Source organism: Danio aesculapii, chromosome 6 (genome assembly GCF_903798145.1).
Source record: "Danio aesculapii chromosome 6, fDanAes4.1, whole genome shotgun sequence".
Taxonomy (NCBI): Eukaryota; Metazoa; Chordata; class Actinopteri; order Cypriniformes; family Danionidae; genus Danio; species Danio aesculapii.
In genome coordinates, this window is record NC_079440.1 from 37,810,369 (window position 1) to 37,822,824 (window position 12,456).

The window sequence follows — 12,456 nt, forward strand, 5'->3', positions numbered from 1 at the left end:
TCTTATTTTAAAATTGAGAAGCTGAATTGCTACAGTAATTTGATCATGTTTGATTGAGACTGAGAATGTTTTTGAGTTCGGATGGAATAAAAAAAACTGAACTCTGTCCATATTAAAAATATAGTATGAGTCATTGCAGAAAATATAAAATGTACTCTAATCATAGTCTGTCTAAACCATAATTCTCATAAGATGTGAATATTTTTAGTACTGCACTAATGCTTAAGGCTTATTATTCATTTCCTTGCACTGGATGAGAAACACGTGCCATGCTATTTATAAATTGCACTGACAAATCTATCCAGGCAGGGAGAAGCCAGTTCATGTTTGGTGCAGCCATGCAGCACAAATGCAGCCACAGGGAGTTTGCTGAATAAAAGAAACTCTGATGGCTCATCCTTATAAAATCCTCATGACTCATCCTTCTAAAATCTTCATGAGATGCACAATGAAATATAAACATGGCTAACATTCTCATTTTTTATGAGGGCTCAGCAATTTGCTATTTGCAGATGGTCTTTGATGTAGAAATCTGAGTTTCTGCACTCTGAATAATTTCATGGTTGTAGGTCTTGTTTCACATTCAATTGGAATGCTAATTAAATCCTCAAATGGTGAAGTTTGGTTGCCCAATTCATAGCAGGACTGCCTGTTTACAATGTTATAATAAAAAAGTGTTATAAAATATATGTTTATATACAGCATTTTTGGATTTTATTTTTATTTACAGGCTGTCTCACAAATGTAATATTCATTCATATATATTCCTTTGACTTAGTCCCTTATTCATCAGGAGTTGAATGAACCACCAACTTATCCAGCATATGTTTTACATAGTGGATGTCCTTCCAGCTGCAACCCAGTACTGGGAAACATCCATACACTCTCATTCATACACATACAGTACGGCCAATTTAGTTTTTCAATTCACCTATAGCGCATGTCTTTGCACTGTGGGGGAAACCAGAGCACCCAGAGATAACCCACTTGAACACGGGGATAACATGCAAACTCCACATAAAAATGCCAACTGACCCAGCTGGGACAAACCAGCGACCTTCTTTGCTGTGAGGTGACAGTGCTAACCACTGAACCATTGTGTCGGCCTCAAATGTAATATAATGTAATTTCCTTTTTTTTTTTTTTTAGAAAATATATGTAAATACAAAATGACAATTAAAACATAACAATAAACACAATAGAATAACATTCTAACTATGTAAAAATTAATTATAACCCTGTGTGAAAAAGTATGTTCACCAATCTGCGCTGCTTTGCACATGCTGGAAACCTTTTTGACCTGACTGATGTATGTATGTATGTATATATGTATGTATGTATATATATATATATATATATATATATATATATATATATATATATATATATATATATATATATATATATATATATATATATATATATATATATATATATATATATATATTGTATAGTATCAAATACGTTATGTTTTTTTTTTCCTGGAAATAATTTTTCTAAAGGAGCCGTTGACATGGGATTGAACCAGATTTTGGTTAACTCAAACAATAAAAACATAAAAATATAACAAAACAACAACAACAACAACAAATCTGAAAAATGAGTTGTGTCATAACAATGGTATGACACAAGGAGAAAGTACTGAATAACAGAAAAATGTATTTAATACTTTATGTAAGACTTGTATTTAGTGATGGCAGCTTAAGGACACCTCTCATATGGAGAATAAAGTCACATGCATTGCTCAGGTGTGATTTTTTTTCACATACTTCAACAAAGTGTAAAAATCTTGATGGTTCTGTGAGTCTCATCTATCAAATCTGATCTTTATTTTGTATATTCTATTGGATTCAAGTCAGGTAATTAGCTAGGCCATTCTACACCTTGATTTTCTTTCTCTGAAACCCTTTAAGAATTTTCTTGGCTGTGTTTTTGGATCATTGTCTTACTGAAATCTTCATCATCCTGGTAGATTATCAGTGTGGATGAGGAAGACAAGAGGGTTGCTGAATAACTGCTGGGAGATTTTAGCTGCTGTCTGGGCTTTTACTGCCATTGTATAACTCCCATTCTTCACGTGTTCTATACTTTTTCCCTATCTTTTCCCAATTCAATGTTTTTTTTTGCACACATGGATTTCTTTGGTTGTTACCAACATCCAGTGAAAACAGTACATTTAGAAATATGTTTCCTGAGAAAAATGGTGACATGTTCAATACTATATATATTTACATAATTTAAATCATTAAGATGAAAAGTGTCCTGTTGATTAGTAATTTTTTCATCATGTACAAAGCAGAGCAGATCAGTGAACATGTGAAGGTTTCTGTACAGTGTCTCTTTCTGATGGAGCTCAGTGAGACTTCAGGTGTCCCGCTGAGACTTTTCTCTTCTACCCACTTTCAATGTGCTTTGCCATCTGATCTTCTACCTCGCTCTTGCTATTTTTAAATTCCAGGCTTCTTGGTTGTCCATGTTAAAAAAATAATGCTATTGCTTTTACTGATCTTAAATTAAGTTTGCTTTCCCCGTTCTAGAATAAACAATGTAAATATTTCATTTTTAGAGGGCATATGTAAAATATTTAACCATCAAAGTTCTCCAGCAATGCTTACATAAAACATATGTTGACTCATGTATTATAAATTGCTTGCAGTGTTCCTTGTTTGTCAAGCCACTTTGGTTAAAAGCATCTACAGAATGCGAAATGAAAAGTAAATGTGGCATGGTTAAGTGGGATTTTGAAAACGTGCACACTTTAAAAAAGAAATAAAAATAAATTCAATAAATACATAAAAATTTTGTAAAATAAAATGAAAAACAACCTATTTTATGTTTACATTGATGGTTCCATAAACGTTTTACTGAGAATTGTAATCAATTAATAAAAAGTTATACCAGGTAAGCTACTAAGCAAGTTTACTACGTTAATAAAAGCCATATTGAACCATCTTTTGTTGATTGTACTTTCTTTTATTGTCTCTATGTTTAGTGTCTTCATCAATCTTCATTCCCAGTCATGTGTCTATTAGTTCATTGGTTGTTTCATGCCACGTGATCCCTATTTGGAATGTATAGCCCCCCTGTTTCCTTTGTTCTCTGTCTAGCTTTGTTTGTGTATCCCCATTGTTGATGAGATTAGTTGATGTCTGGTTTTGGTTTGTTATTGAAAAGTCAAGTCAAGACGAGTTTTGTTAAGTCATGGTTTGTTTTTTTGTTCACTTTGTATTAATTAAACTCTGCTTGGGGTTGAATGCTCACCTTGAGTGGACTAACTGTTGCATTTTACAATCTCTAGTTTAGTGCAGAGCAAGGCTTTGTGAAACAGACAAAGCAAATGTTTCAAAACATTTCAAAACCTGCCTTTACAGTGGTCCTTTTTAAGTATTGCTCTGAAGCAGCTCTGACAAAGAACGGCTAAGTGAATTGAGGAATTATAACCCTTAAATGTTATTGATCAAGTAATCAAGTGATTTAGGGGAGTGGTTACTCTTCCTGGCTAAAATTAAAGCCTATAGATTGCAGTTACCTTGGGTTTGAATTTTTGATGAAGCAATTACGCGAATCTAGAATGTATTTATAAAGCTCTGTTCTTGTAATGTGTGGTGTTGTAACATCAGTCTGACATCTGAATGAACTCTTTGTGAATAACTATGATAATTTGATCATGAGAAATATAACAATAATAAAAGACCTCAAGTCACAATTTCTGACTTTTTTACATATAAAGTTATTTATTTATTTATTTAATTTATTTATTCATTATTATTTATGTTTGCCTCGTTTATAACGAGTATATATATATATATATATATATATATATATTATAGTATTTGACATGAAGCAAAGTTCGAAAAAAGTTTTAAAAAGAGGGTAAACAAAATACTATACAATCTGGGATTCTAACCTAGGATGCCCGTAGAGCAACTGCACTATATGTTGACACAATGTCTACTAAGCAATGTGGGATTTATTTCTGACCCTGTTAATTCAGCCGATTCGAATGTTATCACTCGATTGAATGGCCATTATCAGTGGTTATCAGCTGTTTGACATGGGCCAGTAGGGGCCTTCGGCATCTACTAGGCTCAGAAGGCTGTTATCATCCATCCACATGGTTAATCAGCTATAAATCACATACGGTTGAGTCTGGAAGTTAACAAGAATTATTTAAATTGTTTATTAAATTTCCTATTAGTTGTATGTAACCTCTTAAAACCCAAGGTGTTTTGTTACATACATTTTGTATTTTTCTTTGCTATTTGGGCTATTAGAACCTAATTAGAATAAAACCTAAGTATCATCTTTTGATATGATGTACTTTTAGAGAAAAATTATGTCCATATATGTGGACTCGTGGTCCAAATTTACAAAAAACACTTTTTTTTTCTGGCTGTTTTTTAATACATATATAACATATACATGTTTTTAACATGTTTTGACTATCAGAGAGTAAAAACAAATTTTTTAGCCCATTTTAGACTGTTAAAAATAGTGTTTTGGACAGTTCATATTCAGCAAAACAGTTGCAGGATGACATTGTATGTCTGTAACAAAATATAAAACGTTCAAAGTATTTTAAATAGCCACTGAAGAGCTAAAATGTGCTGTCCACGTATGTGGCCACTAAGCCCTAGGAGGTTAATTAACATCTACCCCTACCCCAACCCTAAACCCAACCGTCACAGTAAAGTAAAAACAGATCTGGAGTCTTCTCTATTAGTATAGCTAATTAACCACAGTAATTATGTATATTATTTATAAAATTTTCCATTAATTGTATTTTATTATTAATGTCTACCCCTACCCCAACCCTAAACCCAACCGTCACAGTAATGTAAAAACAGATCTGGAGATCTTCTCTATTAGTATAGCTGATTAACCATGTGAATGGATGATAACAGCCTTCGGAGTCTACCAGTAGGTGGCCCACATCTATCAGCTGATAACCACTGATAACGGCCATTCAATCGAGTGACAGCATTTGAAGTGGGTGCTTAATTAAATGCAGATTCAGCAGGTATGCATGTCTCGAATCGCTTGTGAAGTGCCCAATGCTTCAAACGTTTTAGTCACATGAAAAGCTTCAGAGCAGTGTTTTGAAACATCTGCACTTTGGGATCTTGACAATGTGTCAACATTAGTTTCGCATCAGAAATTTTTAGTTTAGTGCTTATTACAAATGAAAACTCCAGTAACCTTTATGTACAGGTACTTTTGTTTGTTTTGTTTGTTTAGCAAAGTTATTAATATAATCTCTTTTTTTGGAGAGAGAGAGAGAGAGAGAGAGAGAGAGAGAGAGAGAGAGAGAGAGAGAGAGAGAGAGAGAGAGAAAGAGATAGAGAGCTTATTAAGTTAACCAACTAGCCATCTTAAATTGAATTAAGCAAGTTAATTTGCATTGAATTTATTTTAAATTTTTATCAGCATGACATCATCCCAAAAGTGCATGTTTCCTTGGGGTTTGTGGGAGTGAGAGTTTAGCTCGTGTTTTAAAAAGGTGCTTCTGTTCCCCCCGAGACACTACCTTCATTTACACCGTTTCACACTCGGCCATAACAGTTGCAGGGTAATGCCAGGCTACAGCCCACCTACGGTTCTTTCTCTTCTATTTTAGTCCATGTCCTTTCCTCTTTGAGGCCCTCACCTATGTATAGTGATGTCTACTGTCTCCTCAAATCAAATTCAGTCCAACAAAACTCTTGAAGTTAAGGTCACGGTTGCTTTATTTAGACATCCTCAAAGCAATGCAGCCTCTTTCACTTTTGTGGGATAAATTATTTAATATGATTTGATGTTGGCTCTACATTATGCTGAAAAATGAGATGAAGCGCTCCTTATCTGTGTGAGGTCTCATTAAATCTGGGACATTGAGACATCTGTTTGAAAAAGGTTAGCACATAGTGGCTGTTCTGCCAGATGGGCCGTAATTCAGACAAATTGGATAGAACTGCAATTGTGTGAATGTGATGGGAACGGTAAGCATTAGTGGAGTTATATGGGAAACCCTTATTCTCAAATACCACAGTTTTAATGTATTCATATTCTTGTTGCTAACAGGGCCAATTCAAGGACACCAAAATTAAGTTCAGAGGAAAGAAAAGGTTGAATTAAACATGCTCTGTAACATAAAAGGTCCAGAATGAACCTTTTTTTCAGTAATGATGCCACAGAAGAACCATTTTGGGTTATCTAAGGAATCTTTTAGTGAACATATATTACATATCCCAGTGCAATGCAAAGATCTATTCATTTCAATGAAAATCCACACTTTCAGGGTTATGTAAATGTGATGAAGTGATTTAGATGACCAAAATGGTAACACTAATCAAACAACCAAGATTAATTCATTTGTTTTTAAATCCTTAAATGATCTTGCTTCACTTTTCATGCTCATAACACCTCGTTCTCAAGTCAGCAGATCAGTTGCTCCTAAATTTGCCAAAAACAAAGCGTAAATTCAGAAGAGACTGCTTTGCTGTTGCAGCTCCTAAACGGTGGATTGCTTTGCCTCTGTTTATTAGACAGGCTACTTCATTGTATTTTTAAAATTCATATCTTAAAACCAATCTTTTCTCTTTGGCCTTGGACACCTGTTGATATATTGCTTATTTATTTGTTTGTTTTACGGTTTCTTAATGATTTTTAATTGTGTTCTATGTCTAGTTTGAATTGTCTAGTCTTCTGTACAGTACCTTGTTTCACTTTGGGTATTTTTTTAAAATGTTTTGATTGATTGATTGATTGATTGATTGATTGATTGATTGATTGATTGATTGATTGATTGATTGATTGATTGATTGATTGATTGATTGATTGATTGATTGATTGATGACAATGTACATTTTTTCCAATGGTTGTATACCAAAAACCCATTGCCAATGCGTATTAGGACTAAATCAGAACACAGGTTTTGCTGTCTCATATTGGAACCTGAACTGTCGAGAAACAGAAAGAGGCAACTCAATGACAACAAACAAGAGCTGTAAATAAAAAAATCTTGTAAATTTTCTGTATTTTGTGATGGCTTTTTGGTTTATTTATGCTTTTGATTTGAAAAAAAAAAAACTTTTATTGACACTTAATAGTTTAATAGTGATATATAGACTGGTTTGGCATTGTAAATTACAGTACAAAAGCCTGGTAATGAACTGCAAGTACTTTTTATATTATGTTAATGACTCAATTTAATTAAGACATATTATTTATATTATAATTATACTATTATAATATTATTTATATTATATTATAATATACTATTACTTATACAATATATTGTTTTAAACTTCTAAAAAGTCAATAAAAGTCCTTGTTAAACTGCAGAGCTGAATTTTCAACATCAAAAGTTGTCAGAGAAAAGATCCAGTTAAATAAATGGAAAACACTTGTGAATCTCAAATTACAGAAACTTTCAATTAACAAATTATTTTTTCTCACTGCTGTATTTTAAACAAGTACAAAAAAGACATTATAACATGATGATGATGAGAAAAAGGTCCAGACAAAGCAAATCATTAGATGACAGACTGTGATAGAAGGTATGATGTTTATTTATTTATTTATTTATTTATTTATTTATTTATTTATTTATTTATTTATTTATTTATTTATTTATTTATTTATTTATTTATTATTATTATTATATTCAAAATGTAAGAATTGCAAAAATTTTAAGCCGTTTTTTTAGCAAGAATATTGACTATGTTAGTTTTAAATGATTGTAGTTGTATATATGGCTTAGGGATTGATTGCTTGATTGCTTTATTGATTGATTGCATTTTTGGTTGATTAATTGATTGATTAAAGTTTACATTAAAGTTTTAACATGTTGTTCAATTTAATTATTTTTTCCCAATAAAATAATGCTCTTAAACTTTTTGTCCATGAAATTTTACTGTTAAGTGATTAAGTGGCTGTGGTAAAAACTTAACTTGCTGTCCTTTAAAAAATAAATTATCCAGAAGCTTTCAATGACAATCTAAGTCAGGAAAGTCATTTTGTTATTTGGTTTTATTACAAGCTATTCACACATTGGGGATTAAAAAGCAATTAATGCATGAACATTCTTACATCTAACTTCTTTATAAAGCTTTTAAATGAATCCATATGGCATCTTTGTTTTAAAAAAAATTGGATTCAGAAATGGTCAAATTAGAGTACTATAGGCCTACGTGTACATTAAACATATAAAAATAGTTGAATTTAGGTTTTGGAAATCTGCAAAAAGCAGATCTGTATTCAATCAAATAAAAATAATTTTAAAATATTTATTATGTAAATTTATAATACATTTACTAATAAAATATATTTTAAATTGTACACAAACTAAACTATTTACATTTTTCTATATTTTAATAGTTATATTAAGAATAAATAAACAAATCTGTGTGTGTTATAAATAGCTGAAGTGCTTTGCTAAAATAACACACCCACAATAATAAATTATGAATCCCACAGAAAGTACTGAGTCTTTTTCATTTTTAATGCGCATTGTGTGTTCAAGAGTCTTTTTACATTTTATGTGCTTCTCTGCTCAGCTTATCTTAAGATGCTGTGTGGTGTTTACCATTATACCATTATACCATTATTATTAATACAACAATCATTAAGAATTGCTGTTAAAAATTTATGTTGTTGCTGATTCTGTAGAGCAGAATGAAACATATCTCCAGCGCATCTCCAAAAGAGCAGTGGGTGGTGAGTGTGGGTGTTTCAAAGTCTCTCCTCATCTCTGTCACTTCCCCTCACTGACATTTACAAACCTACAAAGCCCTCACAGTAACTGCTGGAGAGATGGATTATACTGTAGCTGCCCAGCCCCTCCAACAAACACACAGTTTTCATTGTACATGTGAAAGGAAAAAAAAAAGATTTACAATGACATGTACAATAGAAACTGTATGTTTATATAACTGTAAATACAGTTGAAGTCTGAATATTAGCCGCCCTTTCAATTTTTTTTTCTTTTTTAAATATTTCTGAAATATGTTTAACAGAGCAAGGACATTTTCACAGTATGTCTGATAAATTTTTTTTCTTCTAAAAAAAGTCTTATTTGTTTTATTTCGGCTAGAATAAAAGCAGTTTCAATTTTTTACAAACCATTTTAAGGCCAAAATCATTAGCCCCTTTAAACTATATATTTTTTTCCATAGTCTACAGAACAAACCATCGTTAAACAATAACTTGCCTAATTACCCTAACCTGCCTAGTTAACCTAATGAACCTAGTTAAGCATTTAAAATGTCATTTTAAGCTGTATAGAAATGTCTTGAAAAATATCTTGTTCAATATTATTTACTGTCATCATGGCAAAGGTAAAATAAATCAGTTATTAGAAATGAGTTATTAAAACTATTATGTTTAGAAATGTGCTGAAATAAAAATCTTCTCTCTGTTAAATAGAAATTGGGGAAAAAAATAATTCTAATAACTCTGACTTCCGCTCTCTCTGTGTGTGTGTGTGTGTGTGTATGTGTATATATATATATATATATATACACACATATATATATATATCTTATGGAGAAAATCTTATTTGTTTTATTTCAGCTAGAATAAAAGCAGAAGTATCTTGAAAAATATCTTGTAAAATTTTATGTACTGTCATCATGGCAAAGATCAAATAAATCAGTTATTAGAAATAAATTATTAAAACTATTCTGTTTAGAAATGTGTTGGAAAAAATCTGCTCTCTGTTAAACAGAAATTGGGGAAAAAATAAACAAAAGGGCTAATAATTCAGGGGGGCTAATAATTTTGACTTCAACTGTACATATATATATATGTACATATATATATATATATATATATATATATATATATATATATATATATATATGCTTAATATCTGTTGATACTGCTCCTTCAAAGACATTTAACTGACTATAAGAAACTTTGCAAGTACATGTCAACTTACACTAACCCTAACCCCAACCTAACAGTCTTCTTATAATCTAACGAGAATTAGTTGGCATGTAGATGAAATGTAACTTAAATTCAACAAATGGACCATCAAAATAAAGTGTGACCAAAAAAATAGTTACGTTTTAAAATACTTATTTATTCAATATTTATTTATTACTTATTGTATGTATTTTCAAATGAAATTATTACTCCAGTCATTCTTGGTTTTATTACTATTACCATTAATAATATAATAATAATGATAATAGTAATAATAATAATAATAATAAGAAGAAGAAGAAGAACAACAACAACAATAATAATAACAATAATAATAATGAATATTAGAGTGATTTCTGAAGGATCATGTGACTGAAGACTGGAGTAATTAAGCTGAAAATTCATAATAAAAATCACTGGAATAAATTATTAAATTATAAACTACTTTTAAACAGTTATTTTAAAGTGCAATAAAATTTCACAATTTTACAAATTTTAACTGTATTTTTGATGAAAAAAGAAATGCAGCCCTGGTAATTATTATTATATTTTTTATTTATTTATCAATATACAAAATCATATATGAAATATCATATTAACATATTTCTGGACTGAGTTTGCATGCACAAAATGCTTTGCTGATTTCCAAACACACAACCCAACTTTAATCCAAGGCCTTTGTATGTTCATTTGTAGATTCATAGGTTTGTACTCTCATTTTATCCCTTTATTATTATACATAATGATGAATATATATTTATAGAAGATTTGATTTATTCATTGATCATTACAAGCAACTAAGCAATTATGTACTCTAGATATCAGTTTTATTTTTAACTCAAATAACATACTAATAACGTACACCGTGCATTTCTGATAGAGTGTTTTGCAGGTGTTTTTGTGTCTGTTATTTGAGAAGGAAAACAAACAGAATATTTAATATCCTCCCTAAAAATTTCACAACTCAGCTAAAAAATGTTTTTAAAATGTAACTGTAGGGTTTTATTTAATGTAAATTTTTAACGCAACAAATGGATTTCTTCATACCAGCCACTAAATAAAACATGCTAGCAATTTTCAAGTGTATATTAAATGTTCTATTTATTTTTGTCTTAATAAACACACACAAAACACCTGCAAAACACTACCATAAATGCCCAGTTGCCCATCATTTATAAATGCTACAATGTCCAATCCCCAATAAGATGATTGATCCCTCTTTGTTGTAGCAACTCCCTTCACAAGAGAAGACATGACAGGAGCACAGATGGTGAGAGCTGTGCACTATGACTGATATCCTAGACACGCAAACAAAGCCAGCGCGAGCATCAACTTATGCAACGATCGATCAGATATATGAATATGGAGGCTTACCTTTATAGCTCACTGCCGTTGCAGATGACAGCTCTTTGATTGAGGCTGGAAAAACTGCTTTATCCGACCGCTCTGTTCTTGTGTAGAGATATCTACTGTTGCCCACATGTAGCAATCATCACACAGCGTGTTCATCAGTGTGAAAGCGTGAGGAACGGAGAGAGAGAGAGAGAGAGAGAGAGAGAGAGAGAGAGAGAGAGCGAGCGTGCGCGCACGAGAGATGAGAAAAATAGGCAGAGGGAGAGGCTTTGTCAACACATTGGTCTCTCTGGAGATTCAAAGAGCATTACTGTGCCATTTTGTTTTGCTCAGTCGAGGCTTTTTTTCTTGCTTTTTTCAGGGGCATGTTTGTGTTGTTGAGGTCTCATTCTGCCAAACTGTTATTCTGTATGGATGTTTGTCATTTGAGGTCTAGTATGCAGGTTTTGGGTCGAGGTAATGGGTTTCTTTGAGGAGAGGAACAAGGAGACTGAATGAAACATCAAAGGCGTCTTTTCATCCGGCACACTCGTGGTGGCAAATCCGTGCTGGGTTTAAAATGGAGACATGCTGGCCTCATTTGATAGCTCTTATCTGAGTATGGACTGCTTGAGGATTTAGCCTTCTCAGCTCTTCACTGGAGACATATTATGTCCTCAAAACAGTGTGGTATCTTCTTAGGAACCCGTAGAGGTGCATGTGAATTTTGCAAAGGCTTTATTAGGGGGTTTTTATACTGAAGGATGTGAATGGTGTTAAGTGGCGATGAGAGAGGCCTGCTATATTCGAGCCAGTGTTTTAGAAGCAGCTGCATTTTTTCAATGACACTTGAAAGAAAATGGAGATCGGGATCTAGCAGGCCATATCTAAGGACACCAAACTTTTGTTAAAAGGAAGGGTTCAGCTAAACATGTCCTGAAATAACACTTTGTAATAAATGATGGTACTAAATGTGTAAAAATTAGCTTGATAAATAAAGGAATTGACTTTTCGCAGTGATGATGCGGTAGAAAACTAGTTTTTGGTTCCTACAAAGAAGCTTTTAGTAAACATTTTCTTAATGAATAACTTTTTTTTTTTTTTTACAAAGCGTTATAATCTAAAACTTATATACTTTACACTTTAAGTCAGTGTCTCCTGACTTAAAACTTTTTTCCCAGTATAAAATCCTATCCAGTGTTTAAAGTTGACTTTTGG

At 31.9% G+C, this 12,456-nt stretch overlaps 1 protein-coding gene across 1 annotated transcript in view; it reads right to left on the minus strand.

Moving 5' to 3' along the window:
- Nucleotides 1-11,424, minus strand: part of rgs8 (regulator of G protein signaling 8) — a 26,818-nt gene extending 15,394 nt beyond the window's left edge. The window contains exon 1 of the mRNA XM_056459094.1: nt 11,281-11,424. The gene's annotated coding sequence lies outside the window, so the exon portion shown is untranslated. The remainder of the gene's footprint in view (nt 1-11,280) is intronic.
- Nucleotides 11,425-12,456: the final 1,032 nt, after the last annotated feature.